The following is a 20314-nucleotide window of genomic DNA, read 5'->3' as shown; positions in this document are numbered from 1 at the left end:
AATACGGAGATTGGCCATAAAATCTAAAAACACATATAGAAATACATGTAACAAATTATACATAGATATTACATTGCAAGACACAATAAATTCAGGGACATTACATGATATATTCAATGTGTTGTCCCTCAGTAGTAATACATAATTCCATAATGTTGCATAAAATTGTAATGAAAGTTAATGCAGCATTTCCATCAGTCCCTATATTTACATCTGTGATGTGTCACTTAATATGATGCTGTATAATTTCACTGACAAGCCCTCTGCTTTGGGCATATCCTACTTAGTGTATGTTAGTGCTTCATTTCAGTGGTGGCACTTAGTAGCTACTCAAACTATCTACTGATTGAATAACTGAATAACTGACTATAATATTTTCCTAATCTCTAAAATCTCTTAAATGTATGCCACTATTCAGATCAACTCTTATTGTAAGTTGGATGATTTTTCTTTTCTGAGAGATAAAGGTATTAAATATCTCTTCTCTTTTAACAATATTGTCTATCCAATTACTTTCTCCAGCCAAGTAAATTAAGCAATATATATTTTTTGTATCCTATTGTTAGTGATGTGTAAGATAACCACCCGGAGCAGAGACAGGCAATATGATATTGCTGAACAAGATGCACAGATATGTTGTAAAACAGACTGGCTTCCAATTCCAGCCATTAGTTATGACACAATAATTCTAAGACCTAAGACAAATTATTTTACCTTTCTAAGTCTCAGTTTAGAGTTAAAAATGGGAAAATAATATCTATCTCTAAAGGTCACTGTAAAAATTAAAATGTGACCTTATATGGTAGTTGCTTTGCATAATGCTTACACACGATATTTAATTATTATTATTATTACAAGTTAATGACTGTACAATCCCTGTACATACTTCTCATTGGAAACTCCCAAATTTCTAAATAAGAGCCTAGGCAGAGAAATCTAGTTGTAAGAGGAGTTCTAGAAAATATGTTTGGAACTATAGATACTCTATTTAGTAAGCACACTCTATTTAGAATACATTTTTTACTTGACGTGTGTTGGGGATAGCGGGTAATGGAGAATATGGAGAGTGTTGATACTTCTCCATTGACTGTGTGCAATTATCCTTCTGGGTGCAATGAATTTCCTACTCATACAAGAGTTTAAAGCAGAGGGAAAAAAATTTGTTGCTCTTTAAAACCAAAGTCATTAATTCTGAAAAGGAGCAAGTTAAAAGGCAGCTGCTAAGTTCTCCAAAGTTCTACCAAGAACATTGAAGGCATTTGCGAATTGCTGTGGTTTCATTATTGTACAATATTTGGAGTATGTTGGCCTTCATTAGGGAGTACCTTGGCTTTTATTGGCATTAGGCTATAGCACAGGTGTTAACAACAAGGAAAGTAAAATTGGTGGACGTTTACACACTACAATGCAGGTAACTCAAAAAAGAAACTTTAATATTTATATTAAAATGTAAAATTAAGTTTGTGTAAGATTTAAAATAACCTCAACATTACATTATTTTAAAAAGTCTTTGTTGTTCAAAGGCAATACCCAAGATTGGCAGAGAATTGAAGTAACAAATATTGCTGAGATCATCTTAAAGCAAGGAGGGAATACGTGGTCATTCTCTCCCAAGATTCATTGCCTCTGTCTTTACCTAACAAAATCACAAAGTTGGAACATAATTGGAATCTAGAAGAAATATAAACAAACACATTTATGAAACAAATGTTTGTGTTGTTTCTGGGGACCACTTAAGCACTGGTGACAGAGCGGTGTAAAACCTGCAAGCCCTGTCCCTCTGAAGTTTACATTCCGTCAGCAACACATGAAGTCTCGAAATGTCTAATCTAGTGTTTGTGAGGTTGAGTGGGACAGCCTTTATTCAGTATTTCAGCTTTGTTCAGATACAATTATGGCAATCAGCAAAACCAAACAGAAGACATTATTTCACATGAACTCTCCTGGCTCCAGGATTTTTAACTAGTAGTATAGTTCTCTAGAATCTTCCAACTATAAGGTGCAAAAGAAGAATTTGGAGGTTAAGAGTATTATTGTATTGAAGGGAATATAATTTCCAAAGATTACAGATGTTAATCTAATGATGGAAATTTTAAGATCATTCTATAGACTTGCTTAGCAAGTTTGGGCTGTTAACATTTTGCAGTTGGAATTTGGGTATGAAAGCCTGGAAAGATAGTGGTATTTTTGTTTGTTTGTTTGTTTGTTTGCTTGCTTGCTTGCTTATCAAAAACAGAAAGCTAGAAATGGAGATTGATAGATTATATCCTCCAATTGCAACTTGGTCTTAAGGAGTCCTAGAATCTGAATTCTGACAAGGAGTTTCTGAAACTTTCAAGTGACCTCAGTCCTCTCTATCTCGCAATATTTAACTGCAAAAATCAACTGTGGGACTCAGGATAGATTGAGTGTGTGACTCAATCGACAGGGTTCATAAGCACTTATTATAATGTCCTTAACATTCTGCTAGTTGCTGTGAATACAAGAAGAGTTTAAGACATAGTCTTGACTCTCAAAGAGTTTAAAAGTTTATTTGGAAATTCATATGAAATAAACACGTTAAGAGAACAACATAACACCTTGCATAGTTGAGTGCTTATTAGTGGAATTTCAGGGGAGGAGAAAGTTAATAGATATGTTTTTATTTAGAAAAGAACTCTAGGAGAGGATAGACTAGAGACTGGCCCATTGGTCTGGCTGGGATTTGTGTAGGCAAAAAGAAAATCCTTGCAGACAAGGATGGCATGAATGAAGGCACAATGAAAAGGAACATAACTGTGCAGTCGCTGAGTGTGAAGATATTCCCAAAGTACAAGCTGAGAATCCTCACCCAGTGTCATATCAGAATTTCTGTAACATAATCCTAGTCAGCATATAGTTGTCTTCAACTGAGATTTTTGTTGCATTTTTCATATAAGGATATAAATGTGGGTATACATGAATAAATAAAATAAAATGTATTGTCTAAACACATTCTTGAATATTGACTGATCCTTTAGCGAGTTGTATTTTGTCAAGAGTCTCATACCATAAGCCCGAAAATGAGTATATGGAAAGCAGAAGTGTATATGGGATAAGAAATAGTTTTCTGACAGAGCTCTAACCCAGCTTTTTTAGCCACAAAAGTGTGCTCTCTTTTCAGGTAGGGTAGGAGAATTTGTATAAATGATGGTGCACAGATTTTTCCCTATTTCTAACGACGCACAAAAAATTAAAGAGAGAAAAGAACTGAAATTGCAGCCAAAGATTTTTAGAAAAAGTATCTCACCTATCAGAATTTTAACCCAGAAGAAAAGATTAGTAAGGCACATTTTTAAGGAAATGTTATTAAGCCCTGTCTGTAAAGCACTGAGCTACAAACAAGGGGTGATTGAAGTGGCTGCTTGAAGTGAATTCCCTACAAACAGAACCCCTTTCTGAAGGAAATCTATAAGGGTGTTAAAAATGTGTTCCTTGTTCGATAGCACAACACAGCTTTCTTGAATGCCAAAATACCACGCATAGTAAGTTATACTAAATTGAAACAGCTTCAATTCAGTGGAATAGGGATTAACATCACAGTTATTTATGGTGTTAACAAAGACAAGAGAGAAATTCCACTGATGAGAGGCATCTAAGTCATTCAGCTTATCACTTCACCGAGTTGTCAGACACCGGGCAAGCACATTTTTCTTTTGCTTATTGCTAAACTAAAATTATGAAAGCTCTGGGGGGAAATCAGTTTTACTTGTGATCAAATGTTTAAAAGGGCCATGGCTGGTAACCAGATAGGCACATATTTGATAAACTCAGCCTTAGAATATATTGTTCTCCTATTAGATTTTTCTCACGCCTTGATCTAGAATTGCAATAAACAAGAAATGTGTTGAGCTCAATATTTCTGCTGAACACTTCCCTTATTACAGTATCCTACCACCACCCCACAAGTATGGTCTATTATTTAAAGTTAGTATCATTCATTATTTACCATCCCAAATCCAAATTTTTCACCTTCTTTGGAAAGTATTATAATTATTCAACAAATATGCTCTATTAATTTAAATATTTGGACATCTTATTGGCCTTCCAAGCTGATTTTTAACTGATTGAAGCAAGCAGATAGATATGTAAAATAATTTCGAATAAGAAATCGCTAAAAGGAAATTTGTAATTCCCACTCCAGCATGCGGCAGAGTTACTCCAGAGCTCAGAGTACTTAGATCTTTTAGCACGTCTGAACCTGCATGCAGACGGTGTGCTTTGTCAAGCTTAACTGAAGCCTGCAGAGCACAGTGGGATCCAAGCCATATCAGAGGCTCCACTGTCCCTTTCCTAATGTCACCGCAGTATATGACCAGGATGCCACATTGTGAACATCAGACCCATCACAGAAAGTGGTCCCTGCTCCAGCATCACGTGGCTCTGGTCAGTGCACTGGCACTCTGCTCAGTTACACACTAAGCTTTCTATTATTTTGAGCTTCAGTTGCATTCAATTATCTCTTCTCAAAGCTAGTGCCGATGTCTTGTTAAATAAAACCAATAATATTGGGTGGTACTCCTGAATTATAAAAATAAAAGTGTGAATAATTATATATTCAATTTTCCATTACTTTCAAAATCTTGTGTCTGAATCTATGTTTATCTCATGGTAGAGCCAGTAAAAAAAAAAAAAAAAAAAAAATGTGGATCTTTCCTGAAGCTACATGCAGAGTTACCTTGAGAAGTTAAGGGACATAAATCCACACAAGAATGCTATACTTAATGATTCACATTATAAAAGGCCTCTTAGATTCCAAGTTAAGATTACAGTGTCCTCTTACTACTGGTACTTCATAATTCTTGAACACCTAAACACCATAACTTCGTAACATCTTAACACAAGACCAAGATGTTAAAATTATTCCCAGTGATCATCTCAGTCATCTACTGCTTCCCTCCCACAGACCCAAGTCATCTCTAAAAGAGGGCTATGTTCAAATTGTCGTGGGATCTCATCACTTCTCATATATATTTAGTTCCTAGAATCTCATCATCTGCACTAAATGGAATTTCTTACTTTAAATGATATAATTTCAGCTAGTTCTCTTCAGCCCCAGTTCTCATGGAAATGCGCAAGATTTAACGAGCAGCTGATCTCTATGTCATATGTTTAAATTTGATATTAGCCTTTCCTCTGTCTTCTCTTCTATTCTTAGATACTGTAAGTGCCCAAATTGAAAGCATGGGCTAGCAGATCTTTTTCATATCTGTCCTTTGCCTTTTACAGCGTGTCCTTGCCGGCTGTCCTCTTTTCAAATTTTGTTTTCCTCTGAATGGGCTATTGCACTGATGGCTTTTGGCAGCTGCCGAGTGCTAAACTTGCATATAAAATCAATCTGTGGGACCAGAGCCACAAAACAGGGCCTACTTGAAATGGTTTTTTTTTTCGGCTTTCTGGTTACCATCGTCTTAGAGTTTTAGTGCAATGGGCAAGGACAATAATTCATTGTACTTTATGAGAAATCTTTATTTTCAAGGGCTACTTCTTGGTTGAATTCTTTTCAGAGTATCCTCTTGAATTTATGCAGCACATACAGTAATTGAAGATCCGCCTCTTTAAATATTGTGGAGGAGAGACCAAGCCAGAGTTTTCTGCACCAAAGTTGTCGTTAATGTATACAAAGTTAGTAAGATACTTTGGCACACTCGTTATTTTCCCATACAAGCGAGGTATTACCAGAAGTATTATCACATTATCTTCCTCTTGTATATTTTTCTACTTTATCTCAAGAATAAAAGCCTTATTTCATTGCAGTTAAGACTACGGATTTTGGTATCAACCCAACCTAGATTCACTTCCCAGTTCTTTCTGAATGGAAAGAATGGATGTCCTTGGGCCAATTACTTATATAGTAATTAAACCTCATTATATTCATTTGTAAAATATAATGATAGTTCCTATCTTAGAGGAATAAGGTGGAAATTAAAAAAATAAATTAATAATTCGTATAATGCAGCTAGCATAATACCTGACACAAAAGAATCTTTCAAAGTATGTCATTACATTTATGATTAATTATAATAATTGCCACTTTTGTTGTCTCCTAGTACGAGGAAGTTGTGCCTGAGTAACTCGCCTCATTGCAATCATCTACTCCTCTGAACCAGAAATTAAAAATGTATGGTATTTCCAGAGTATAGTTAAAGCAACATAAATAATGTTTGAGAACAGATCATTTTTTAAAATATAGTTCCTCAAAAAGGCTTTTGTTACCCTTATCTTTACTATTTAACAAGTCACTCCGAACTTAGTGGCATAAAACAATAGCCATTTAATTAGGCTTAGAAAATTGGTAGGTCAGATATCTGGAAAGGTACAACAGGATTGACCCTTTTTGCTTCACAATGTCTGGGGACTCAGCTGGAAAGACTGAAATGATAGGAGGCCATAACAGCTGTCTGGAGGTGTCACTTCAAGACGTCTTCTTCATTCATATGTTTTGCTCAATTGGGACAGTTGACCGGAGCTCTGAAACGCGGACTCTCTGTGTGGTTTGGGCTCTTCAGAACATGGTGGCTGGGTTCTGACGAGAGTTTCCTGAAACAGAATCTCCATGGAGGAGTGTTTCAAGAGAACCAGCTGGAAGCTGCATGATGTTTTCTGACCTAGCCTCAGAAGTCACACAGATGTCCCTTTAGCTGTACTCCCGCCAGTCAACGTAGTCACAAACCTGTCCAGGTTCAAAGGGAGGGGACATAAATTCCATCTTTGTTTGCAAGAAGAGTTAAAGAATTTTGAGGCCCTATTTTAAAAAAAACACGTATTTTCTCCATAAACTATCCTCCCTTTGATCATTCTTTCTTTCTACGCTTCCCTTTCCCTTATCATTCAGCACTACCTAGTACACATTATACATTGCTTTGTGGTTATTCCCGAGTCAATTAAACTTTATGTTATTGAGAATATTGTAAACTCAAGAACACAGAAATCATATCTCTCTTTCATTTGTGTCTTCAAATGATTTCTAGCGTTGGATTCTTCTTGCACGTTGCTGATTCACTCAGTAAGCTTAAATATTTAGCAGTGCCTTAAAACAAAAGTGCATAGGCATTGGTAACAATGGTTAACAACTTTATAAATGAGTACCAGATTAGGAAATGCATAATAGATACCAAAGTACATTACAAGACAGCCTGACTAAACCAAGACTTCCCCTAAACAAGGTTAACAATGAGGAAAGAATTATCTTTTTATTTAACAAGCCAGGGGTCCCTAATTCATAAAGAAACTAAAATTTTCATCAGTTTTGGAATCAGAAAATGTCTATTTGTTCCTATCAGATGCCTAAAATGAATGCAGACTCAAAACACTGGAGAGTTGGAATCTATCATTCATCATGAGAGGGAATATTTCCCCTGTATTTTATTTAAGACACTTATGGTTGATTTGAGTTATTAAAGCATCATTGAATTGCTTTTGTATTTTTGAAACACTTAAACTGTCATGCCAAATTTGGAGAAGCAAGATTTTATTAAAGCAGTTAATTCTTTTATCCTTTCCTTCAAAAATTATCTCTTGAAAATCTATTTCCTACAATTCCAGATGCTATGAATACAAAGATACATAGGACACAATTCTTGCCCACACCAAGATTACCTCCTAGTTGCAAAGGTAAATAAGTAGGCCTATAATAAATCTTGAATGTGGTAAGTGTTCTGAGAGAGGAATATTCAAGGTTCTATTGGGACATGGCTTAGAAATTAAGGGCTAAACAAGTCAATTGTGATAGATGATTTGATGTGTTGTCCAGCTTTCCCACCAGGACTGAAAGAATTATTCCCTCAGCTAGAGGGAGTACTGTTGTCAGACAGCATTCAGCTGTCAAGCTTTCTCAGGAATTACCTCTGCTGAAAAGTCACCTTTCCTGAGGCCATGGCCCCTTCCCGGGGCAGCCCACATTCAATGACTAGCTCAATTCTGAAGAGCTCTACCAGCTTTAGAACTCCCTTTGGAGTCAGCTGAGATCCTTTTTGGAGACTTCTGTCTCTAGTCAGTTGTACTTCTGTCCCTTTCCTTCCACAAGTGTGATCCTAACTTTAGATTACTCAAGGTAGCATTGAAAATTCTTCATTATCTGAATCTGACCTTATATCTTCATTTCCCGTTCTTCCCATTTATTTAATACTCAACTAAACAAACTGAACTGCTGCAACTATTGTATTTTTTCCCACTTCTGTGTCTTTGCTCACACAGTTCCTTTGCCCTGACATGGCCACGTGGCCAAATTCTACCTGTATTTTAAGACGCAACTCAGAGAACCTCCATTCATCAAATTTTACTCATCTTTCCTTTCACCACCACCAAGCTAAATGGAATTGCTCTCTCCTCTGAACATGTATTGCATTTTATGTGCTCTTCTCTTGTAATTTTATATTTACCAGTTCATACTGTAATTATTTAAAAGTATGACATTTCCTTTTCTAGATCCTAAACAGTACACAGTGAATATCACAAAGACATGGAAAAGAAAAGGAAGGTCAGAGGGAAAGAAGCTGGAATGAGGGAAGGATGGGGAGATTGAGGAAGAAGAAAGAGAAAGGATAAAGGAGATGGAGAAAGAAGGATCAGAGCTGAACAGCAGAAAAGGAGGGCAGCGCTTTGTCTTTCAAAAGAGTGTATTGAAAAAAATGCAGGATTATCTAATTTTTAAAAAATAAGAATATCAGTAACTCTTTATGGCACTTCCAGTGGAATTAAATAATAAACACTATCATCACTTTGTACTTTGGTCAAGACAGTAAGGAAATGGCAAACTTCAGAAGTGAAGTCTGAAATACGTTCCTTTTAATTAATATACTTTTGTCCTTGAAGCTGAGATTGTACACATATAAACCATTTTACTTCCTCTTGAGCTATTTCAAGCACTATTATAGAGTTCTGAGTTGCTCATTAAGGAATTTAGAAAGAAGAGCAAAGGATTTAAAGAAAGGTTATTTTATGGATGCTCTAGAGAATTAGAACCATAGCCAGCTGAAGACGCTCAGCAGATCCAGACAAAATGTGTCTTCCCTATGAATGTTCCGTACCCTGGTCACCCAGCACTTCAATCTTTGTCATGTTTGAATTCTTCCAGGAGCAACACTCAGAAAGGCAAATGAAAAGTTTAATTTCCGATATTGCCACAGTTTTTAATTTAGAGAGAATTTTTTAGGAATCAGCACCATGTCAGTTTGGATGCCCATGAGTCTTTGAATTCTCTAGTCCTAGCCCATCAGGTTATCAGGTCACTGCTTCACCAAAAAAAGGTCAACTCAGAAGGACTTATAGTTTCACAGCCTCTTCTCAAAAGTACTCTCTGACTATAGTCAATAAGGCTCTTTTGAATAGAAAAAATACTTTCTAAGCAAGCAATGGTGCTTCTTCCACTTCTCTTCAGCATCCTGAAGCCCCATCCAGCGGGAACAGGAGCGCTGTTTGGCTTGAACATCCGTGCTCTTCAGTCAGTAGTTGCATTGCCCCTCAGACTAAAGGCAAAGGAGAGATCTGACAGTTACTGCACACAAGTATAGAATCCCTGGCCTGAGGCTGCCCTCATTGTGCCTCCATCAGACTTTTTAGACTCAGAGACAGAAACCCTTGACGGCACCAATATTGAACTCTGGCCAGGGACAACTCTGCTGTAAGTATCTCAGGCAGAACCATTGACAACTACTTTACACTGTTTACAAAGTTAGAAAAGAATGCATCCAGCAAGCGGCCACCAAGATCATGATGATGCCATGGATCATTCCTTTCATTTGAACAGTTCTTTTGCCTACTCTTAATTTAATTTGGTTTCAGCCTCATTCCTTTCGGAGTTGAAGTCTGATCATCCCCAATAATTGATGATGCTGAAAGAAGTCATCTCATCCAAATCCCGAGCAGCTGTGGTTTTTCCATTTGCAGACTCTCTCATGTCTGCCATTATCCAGGCTATTGGTCAAACATTCCAAAACGGTTGGACAATTTCCATCAAGTAGCCTCAGCAAATTTGTATTTGGAGACAGCCTGCTTAGCCACTATCCCTTCACCATCCCTACCTGTACCCAAGGGCAGCGCACAAAGCACTGCACAGTCCATGGTTGTGGAGCAGTTGATGCTTCTTACACCAGCTCTGCAACCAGGTTACCAAAGGTCATATCTTTATGGTGTCCAGTAAAGCTCATGTCACGTTTCCTAGCCTGGAGACTGGAATGGAATGGAAATAACGTAGGATTTGTAGCCAGAAAATTTGAGTTTGACATGATCATTTGCTCCCTATATCATCCTTTAAAAAACTGCAACATCTCTGCCTCTATTTCCTAATCTGCAAAATGGGTGGACAGAATGTTAAAGTCATTAATCGCTCATCTCTGTTGGGAAAGGTAAATAAGATAATGGACATGGCTTTTCAAATAATTTTTAAAAATCTGTATAAGCTTTTGTACTAAGTAACTAAATTAATATTGCAAACTTACAAGCTATGTTTTTGAACCAGCATAACCTAACCTCAGTAAATTACCAAAGCCAATTATGAAGGAAAAAGTTATACTCTTTTCTATTTCAGGATATCATTATTTTTTTCTTTTTCCTGTGGGAGACTTGCCAAGCCCAAACAGATGGTGTTGGTTAAAAAAGAAAAGGTAATTTAATAAAGGCAACCTCATGTCGTTTATAACCCATTTTAAAAGCACAAAGCATAAACCATTTTACTCTCACCCAGTGGCATCAGGTCACTGCTTCACCAAAAAAGGTCAACTCAGAAGGACTTATAGTTTCACAGCCTCTTCTCAAAAGTACTCTCTGACTATAGTCAATAAGGCTCACTTGAATAGAAAAAAGTTAAGCAAAGAAAGATTTCCAATTCTATTCTAAGGCTTAAAATGAAGTGGTTAACTTGACATCAAGGATTAAATATATGTCAAATAGAAAGTCAAAACGTTAAAGAAATCCTGTGATACAAAACTGCAAATTTCATGTCTTCTCAATATTTTCTAAGCAAGCAATGGTGCTTCTTCCACTTCTCTTCAGCATCCTGTGCCCCATCCAGTGGGAACAGGAGCGCTGTTTGGCTTGAACATCTGTGCTCTTCAGTCAGTAGTTGCATTGCCCCTCAGACTAATGTTTTGTTTCCAGTGGAAATGATGACTTCTAGAATCTAGCTAGGAAAATAACACCCCACAATAGCAGAGAGAGCTGGGTAAACTGAGTAGACAGGCATGTAAGGAGGAGATCACTGAAGCTAAGTGACTTAAGAGGCACCAAATTGTCGGAAAACAAGTCTCCTAACTTTTCTTCCGCAGAATGTAACAAACACATGGCAGACCGCAAATGCGAAAACACTTCGAACACAATCTTGTTGTCGTTTCGCTTTTAATATTGAGGCTATTTCTTCTTCATGTCTTTTGAAAAAGACACATTTTAGAGATGATCTGATTGATTTCAACATGTGGGAATTTGAATAGCAACCTTTTCTAAGACTCATTTTTCAGCAAAAAGCGATTAAAACTGATTTGCATAAAGGCATTTGACTCACGGCAAGCACGAGACTAGGTTCTGACATTCTCTCTCTTGTATTTGTGTGTATGAGTTTGTGTCTGTGTTTATACATGCACGTACATATATCACATATATATGAATTACATGTGTAATTCACATATATATTACATGTGCGTGTGTGATATATGTACAATTTTACATCCTAGAAATAGTCCTTGAAAGCAGTAACATTTCACCATTATGGACTCAATGACATTGCATAACCAGGATACGTAATAGCCATAGCCAATGTTCTCATGAATAGAGATGATCTTAGGGTAGATCAGACAAAAGAAAAACTATGCTGTAAAATATATATCAATCCCAGAACCTCACTTAATGACTTGTAATTTGTATGCTGCTTTGATGTCCTAGGGCCTCAATCTTTAAAAAAAAAAAAAAAAGTAAATCTGATTAAACCTTTTATAATTTGTTAAAGTACAGGATGAGTAATGTTAGCATGAGCTGAGAAAAACAAAACACTAGAAAGATATGTGGAGCTGTCAGTAATTCATCAGGGCCAGGCTATTTTAGCACCTAATAATTTCTTCTGTGCTCCTTCTTTGGAAGAGAACAAATCAGAGCGCCAATGCAGTAAATTCTCACAGGGGAAACCATAATTCTATCGATGTGCTTCACGATGGCTTTTTGTTTTCAATTCTGCAAAAGCAGATCGATAAAACTAATGCAGGTTCTCTCCTAAGATTTTCCTTCTACATCCATAGTTAAGAGACTTGATAACACTGCTTTAACTGATTCGGGACTGGCAGGCATAACGGAGGAAGGTTTTGCAGAGAAGTGGAATATAAAAGGTAGAGAAAGAAAAACAAACAAACAAAATACAGCGCTAGAATGGGGCAGTTTCATTTATCAGTTAAACATGTGAACTGTTAAACTACCTAGGTTTGAATCCTAGTTTTACTTACTAGCTGTGTGACTTCAGCAAGAGATTTGACCATTCCGTACCTCATTTAATTCAAATAGTAAATGAGGATAATAAGCAGTAAGAGAGTTAAATCAGATTATTCATGTAAAATATTCTTAGAAGTTCTAGTAAATTCTAAGTGTTCAACAATGTTAACTTATCATTGCTACTATGGCATGACTTTACTACTCTTGCTCTCTGAACATGGGTGCCCCTCCTAGATCATTCAAAAACTGTCAGAAGAGATGATGACGTTCAAGGAAACAAGAATCGATGCATCCAGAATGTAGACTTGGACAGAGTTTGGGATGGAGGTGAGGAAGGAGTCTGTAAAGGAACAGAAGGAGTTTGAAAAGACTTTTAACAGCTCCTGCCCATCATTCTTTTTATTTGCTACACTCCTAAGAGCTGATAGAAAAAGAAACTATAACACACATGCTAACCAGGCTGAAGAGGCTTAAGGGGAGTGTTGAAGCAGCCTTGGTTTTCAGAGCTAACATTGTCTTCTAATGCTCATTTAAGTTAGACTTCAAATCTTCAAAACAATTCTTATCTCTACTCTCAGACAGTAATGTACTCAGTCCTTTGTATCCACTTTATTGAAATTGTAGGCTCATTCCTTTACGTCCTTTCCATGCACTCTCTGGAATGGCCCAAACCCTCGTCTCTAACAATATAGCAAGTAGGACCCTCCTGGGTACCAGCTCTGAGGCCATGACTTACTAGCTGTGGGCCCTTGAGCAAAAAATTTAACCTCTTGTTTGTACCTGAAACTTCACATCTTGCCTATGTCCTCATCTATAAAACAGATGCATTGTGGGAGAATTCAAAAAGATAATGCATGTGAAGTTTAGCACGTGAAAAGTGAAGAATGAATGATAGGTGTTAATTGTATGATTGCTATGTTGTTTTTAACTTTATTTTGTATCATTATTGTTCATATGTCAAGCTCGTGCTGGACAGTTGCTTTTTCTATGAAGTCTATGTGGAAAAATCTTAAGCGTCAATGAATATTCATTATTCTGAATTCCTAAAATCCTCACATTCTGCGCTACACAATCAAGCTCTTGAAAATTGCAAGAGAGTAACTTGTCATTTCATAGATATATTTGTGCAGGTTGCATTTGTCAGCTGGGTGTTTTCATTCTTCTTATGTATTCTTATAAATACAAAATATGCTTATATTGAAATAGTCTCCTTGTAACACGTAAAATAGCGGACTATACAGCTTCTTATTAATGTATGAAATTTTTTATTAGGTGTATTGATAGAAGGAAGATGTTGGATGGAACTAGCCTTATTTGCAGCCCCAAGATTATAATTAGGTGGAAATACAAATGGTTTCATCAACATGGTTATACATAAAAATGCCAACAGTGCACAGTGTATGATTTCTAGATATATTACAAAGATCTCTTCACCTTCACACAATATAAACGTGATGCAAAGGCCACTATGCTATAAAAACTACATTTGCATTGTTATATTATTTTCCCTGGAATTTATGATTTTGAGAGACATGTAAAAGAGAAATATAATTCCCTTAACTTTTGTTAATTTGAAAAATATTTCTCCATAACTTCAAATATTTTCCCCAGCAGTTCATATCCTAAGGCTTATATTTAATGCATTCAGCCAAAGCTCCCACTTAAGACTCGACAATAGTTCCCAGATGAGTGGTTCATTGTGTGATTTTGAAGTCAATGGTATTTGAAGAGGAAATGGACAGTGGAAAAAAATAACAAACATCACTTTTTAAAAAATTAATAGGCTTTATTTTTTAGAAAAATTTTATGATTGTAGAGAAACTGAGCAGTAAGTACATAGAATTCCCATATACCCCCTCCCCCTACACACATACACAGTTTCCCCTCTTATTGACATCTTGCATTAATGTAACACATTTATTCCAGTTGATGTTCCAGTTATTTAATTATTATTGAATAAGGTCCATAGTTTACATTAGGGTTCACTCTTTGTGTATACTCTGAGTTTGACAGATTGATGACATGTGTCCACCATTTTAGTATCAAACAGAGTAGTTTGACTGCCCTAAAAACCTCCTGTGCTCCACCTTTTCATTTCTCCCTCCCTCTCCGTAAACTCCTGGCAATCATTGATCTTTTTTTACTGTCTCCACAGTTCTGCTTTTTCCAGAATATCATATAGTACATAGCCTTTAAAAGAGAAAACAAAGTAAAAACTTCTTTCACTTACCAATATGCATTTAAAGTCCCTTCATATCTTTCTGTGGCTTGATAGGTCATTTCTTTTTTATTTCTCAAAAATGTTTCATTATATGAAATGTGTCAGTTTGTCCATTCACCTATTGAATGCTTCCAAATGTTGGCAATTATGAATAAACCTGCTATAAACATTTGTGTGCAGGTTTTTTTGTGGACATCAGTTGTCAACTCCTTTGGGTTAATACGCAAGAGCTGTGCTATTTTGAATTCTCGTTAATAATGAATGAGAGTTCCTGTTGCTCCGCATCCTCGTCAGCATTTGTATTGTCAGTTTTTTGGATTTTGGTCATTCTAATAAGTCTTATTATTGTTTTAATTTCCAATTCCCTGATGAGAAATTATAATGAGCATCTTTTCATATGCTCACTTGTCATCTGTGTATCTTTGTTGATGAGGTAACTGTTCAGATCTTTTGCTATTTTTTAATTGGGTTGTTTATTTACTTTTATTGTTTTAATTCTTCTATGTATGCTTTAGATGCCAGTCCTTTATATGTGTTTTTTGCCCACTTTTTTATAACAGACTTTATTTTTTAGAACAGTTTTAGATTTACAAAAATTTTAAAAGATAGTACAGAGAGTTCCTACATACTTTAAACTTAGTTTTCCTGTTTTTAACATCTTACCTCAGTAACAAACGTAGCTTTTAATAATTAATCAAGAGAAAATATGAAAATTGAAATAAGATCCAAACATTATCACTTTCCTGAGGACGGTAAGGAACCAAGAGTATCTGCACCTGCATTCAGGGGCCCTGGATGCTGCTGTTTGGAGGCACTCAGACGTTCTGCTCTTCTAACCAATAGCAATAATAATAATTGTAGTTCTTAACAGTTTTCAAGTGATTTAAATATGTGTTTCTTAGGAGGAATTATGATTGGGTAAAAGAGTGAACAAAGTAAGTGGATCAAGCCCTTTCAATTCTGTGATTCCTTTTCTTTTCAGCCTCCATGTTTTAGGTAGAATAGAATAAACTTATGATGTATTACCTTTATTAAATGAGCAAGAAATGTCCCAAGAACTACAATCAGGGCTTCACATTTTCTTTCCAGGGCTCATTCATCTATACAGGATGGATTCACTCACAAAGGATTCACTCTTCTCAAATTGATTGAAAAGACTAAATAACAACAATAAGGTCTAAAATTCCATATTATTTATAATCTTTCGGTGTTCATTCTTTGAAAGTCCTAAACAAGGTCAGAATTACCCAAAAGATCATCACCCTTTTCTGTAAATGTCTAAAGTTTTCCTTTATGATTACAATTGCTTCTTATACAAAAGAAAATGCAACGTTTTATCACAAGTTAAAATCTCCACCTGAGTACCACATCTACGTCAAAAACTAATACACAAGCAAGGTAACTTTTGTTGTCAGAAACATAGATATTAAAATTGTAACGTCAAATCTCAGGTCAGTACTACAATTAACAAAAGTTTTGCCCACCTTATATGTTTTCTTCTGACTAACATCAGCCTTCAAACCCTGAGGCAGTTTCTTTTTCTACGTTTTAAAAAATTTTTCAATAGATGGTATCAAACTATCTCATTACTGAGCAAAATCTTCTTGAGACCTTGAATTTTCACATTGGTTTCACATTTGTCACAAAAGGTGTTTTTCAGTAAGTAATGTATTTTGGCTTAAATTTCTTATATATGATAGATAACTCAGCAATATGGGAATGCATTTTAAATCATCCTCGGAGGTGTACAACAACTGTGTCCATTACAACATGCAAGGCATTTATCCAGAATGTTTTATCTCATGTCTCAGGTTAGGAACTTAACATTGTCTCTTAAATTTGTATTTGTAGCTCAACTTGGGAACTTTCTATCTAACGTTTATTTCCTTGGCATTTAGTTCTTGATTTTTCCATGAGGAATAGGTATATGCTCTCCCAAAAACAATTCTAAATCTTTTTGATATTGTGTATAATACTTTTCTAATTTTTATATCTGTGTGTGTGTGTGTGTGTGTGTGTGTGTGACTTGTAAGGGATGTAGACATTTTAAACATATTCAAGTATTAAATAACCAAGCAACAAATATGGTTTCTGTTCTAATATCTCATAAAATTCCAAATCTTAAAATCTGCCTAATATGTTTATAAAGCCCATTTCTTTTCAAATATAATGAACTGGATGGCTTTTTAAAGTTTCATTAAGTCATGATATACATACAGAAAGCACACACATGTAAGAGTACATTTTAATGGATTTTCACAGACTGAAAACATCTATGTAACCATCATACCAGAAGCACTCCTCGTGGTCCTTTCTAGGTCCTGTAAAACCCATGACACCTGTGGCTATGACAGGTTGTGTTCTATAAGTGCAAATAGTAAACCTAAAACATGATAATGGTGAGAGAACCTATCAAAAGACCCAGAAAATTGTCGGCATGCTCTCCTATAGCACGAGACCTCACCTGATTACATCTGCAACATTCTGCCCCTTTGGACACAGAATATTATGAGAGAGGGACAATAATGCTTGGGAGTTGAAAACTGGGGTTTGTTTGAGTCTAAGCTCTGCAATTCAATATTCTTTGAAACAAATCAGTTAAAACAATTGCTGAACCTCAGTACGATAATGCATTACTTCAGATTTTTATGAGGTTCAGATGCAAAAGCACAATGAAAGTGCCATATATATTTTAAAGGGCCCTGTAAACACACCATTATTTTTGTTTACAAAATATGGGATTTCCCCCAGTTCTACCAGTGCTGTAGCTTTAGATGGTCAACCAGGGCTTAAAACATCTCTAAGTGTTACAGAGCACATTTTGCCCATACTTGCATAATCTTGGTCTGAAGTGAAATTGCCATAATATTGACATCATCAGTAACAGGTTTCTTAACTAGGTATCTACCATAATATTCCAAAATTGTTTTAGAAACAAAAGTTCTGCTGCTTTTTTTAAAAAGAAAAATCACTTCATTTCCTACATATGATGTGTTTTTGGTAATAAATCACACATTTTTTAAATAAACAAGACATCTGGAGATTAAAATATTACTTAAGTTTGCTGCAGTCATTGCTCCCTTGCTACCTAAAGTTGTCTTTATTAATGGATTTAAATAAGGACACATTTATTTCTGAAGCTCTTTTATTCTAGACTTATTTTAGCATCAATGATCATTGCAAGTAAAAAAAGAAATTCACTTTGTCACCTATTGGATTTTATTCTATTGAATTCAGTACATAGGCTCTCATGAATGAAAAATGTGCTGCAATTATTATCCATACTATTTGCTAAATATAAAGAATAAAAAAATTCTGCTCTGTGGAAAAAGAGATAAAATAATGATGCCATTTTCTATGTTTAAGATGAAAATACAGATATCTTATTAAAGGACAAACATAACAGAAAGGATCAAAATTAAAAATAATATTGGCTGGTTTAATTTGAGATTCTAAAAATGCAAGCACATATCATCAATCATCAAGTGCTTACTACACGTTCAGAGAAGCTCTGATCATTATGCAGAAACTAGATAAAGAAGACATTGTTCCTGGTGATTTAAATTAATTATTCCACTATAAACTCAGCATTGAAGGTCCTGGGTCTGAGTCCTGGATTTCTGTTTGCCCCCAGATCCACAGCCCCTTTTATATCTCTGCTTGTCTTTTGTACTCCAAATTTATGAATTCCTGCCTTCATGACTGGTTTGGATTTAAGCTCTTCTGGGCTAAAACCTTGTTAGTGTTTACAGACCTAGACATTTGCCTGGCCCTCGCCAGCTTCCAATTCTTAAGGTCTCAATCATGTCCTCCAGACTTTTTAGGTGAATATTGTCCCCATCCTTTCTCTTTCTGACTTCAGAGCCCTGACATCACCTAGAAATTCCCATTCTTAGGACCCAGCCATCAAATCTGATTCTCTTGAATGTTAGCACTCTCTTCAATCAAATTATTTCCCTTTGACAACATGATTTGGAGACCCAGATTTCCCGCAAAATTGGGTATGATGTATGCAAAGTGTGAAGGGAACTGGACTACCTCTATAGTCTTAGGGATTCCATAGCTTAGCCCATATTCCAGAAAGAAGTAAAGAATATGGCATTGAAGGCAAAAGATTATGCGAACAGTTCTGAAGCAAATATTTCTAAGCCATGCCATGGTCTTCATGATTTGGGGCCAGGTGGAAAACCTTTGAAGAGCAACATTATTCAAAGTGGAAGCACCATCAAGCCTTGAGTACTGTGTAAATTCTGGCAATTCTAAAGGATTTTGATTATGTGGACAAAATTGTTTAAAAAGGATAGGAAAAATTAAGGGTTTTTCTCGTGTTAATCATACATGGCCATCGGGAAAGTTTGGGAGTCAAAAGAGCTATACATAAAATAATAGCAAGTAAGGCAAGGTAATATACAATTTAGTGCTTAATTTACTAAGATTTTGAATACAATAGAGGTGGTAGAATTCAGCCAAGAAGATACTGATACTTGATCCTGAAAAATAATTAGAGAATGGAGATAACACTCATGAAACAATGGATTCATCCCAACAGATGCAGTGTGGCAGGAGTCAGTGCCCAGTTCTTAAGGCACAGAACATCAGTGTAAATGTTTCATCACTGTGCCAAGGAGTCGTAGGAAATTTGATTACCCCAGGAAAAGCAAGGCCAAATTAAGGACTGCCTTGAAGGCCAGGAAAAGAAGATGCAAAGAAACGTAGTCAAAGTATGAAAACATTGACAGATTTGGACCAAGGGAAGGTGTATGTCTTTACATATTAGATCTACTTCATTTGCTCCTTTTTTCTCTGTTAGGCTAATATTGATAAGCATAGTCTAGGTCAGTTAAGTTCATATTAAATTGTAATTGACTGTAACTTAGAGTTCTTTGGGAGTAGCGTAGGAAGTTTGGAGGGGATGGCCAAGCAGATGGAGAATTAGTTCTCCACCCCTGACTCACTGCTTTGATCTGGTTTACGCATTGCGATTGTGTCACATTTCTTTGAAACACAGCTTCAGCAGCTTAGAATACTGCAAACCACAGCTAGGTGGTAAAATCATAAAATCTAGTTATGGAGAGGGACTTTTAAGACTGAAAAACATTTCAAGTTGATGGCTACGTGCCTGTAATAAATTTGGAAGTTAATAAATCTTTGCAAATTGTTCTTTTAGAGAGAGATCTAAACCCTCCTCCCCAAACAATGATTTGCCTAAAAGCTCACGACACTTGGTAATAGGGGGAAACTACGCTCCAGGTCTCTGTCTTTGGAGATTCTTCTTATTTTTTGATTCTGACCCTGCATTTCCACTTTTGATATCATGTTGCGGTATTATTGCTTGGGATAAAACATATGTTTCACTAAATCCATTGGCTAATGCCAGAATAATGAAGATAAAAAAAACCACACCTAGAATCAAATAGTTAACCGTATTATTTATAATCTCAAAACTAATATTTTTCAACAACAGATATATTTATGTTGCACTAAATTTTTATGGTTATTCTTCTTTGTTCAAAGTTGATTTATTGACCAACTCTATTACCTTTACCCAATCACGTTTTAGGAGACACGTCATCAACATTTGCATGTCTCGTTAGTAAAACTGTCTTAATCCATCCTAAAGATTAATTATTCCTCTCAATTTATTCTAAACTCACAGGCATCACT

This window comes from Equus przewalskii, chromosome 1 (genome assembly GCF_037783145.1).
Source record: "Equus przewalskii isolate Varuska chromosome 1, EquPr2, whole genome shotgun sequence".
Classification (NCBI taxonomy): Eukaryota; Metazoa; Chordata; class Mammalia; order Perissodactyla; family Equidae; genus Equus; species Equus przewalskii.
Note: the sequence above shows the minus strand (reverse complement) of the source record.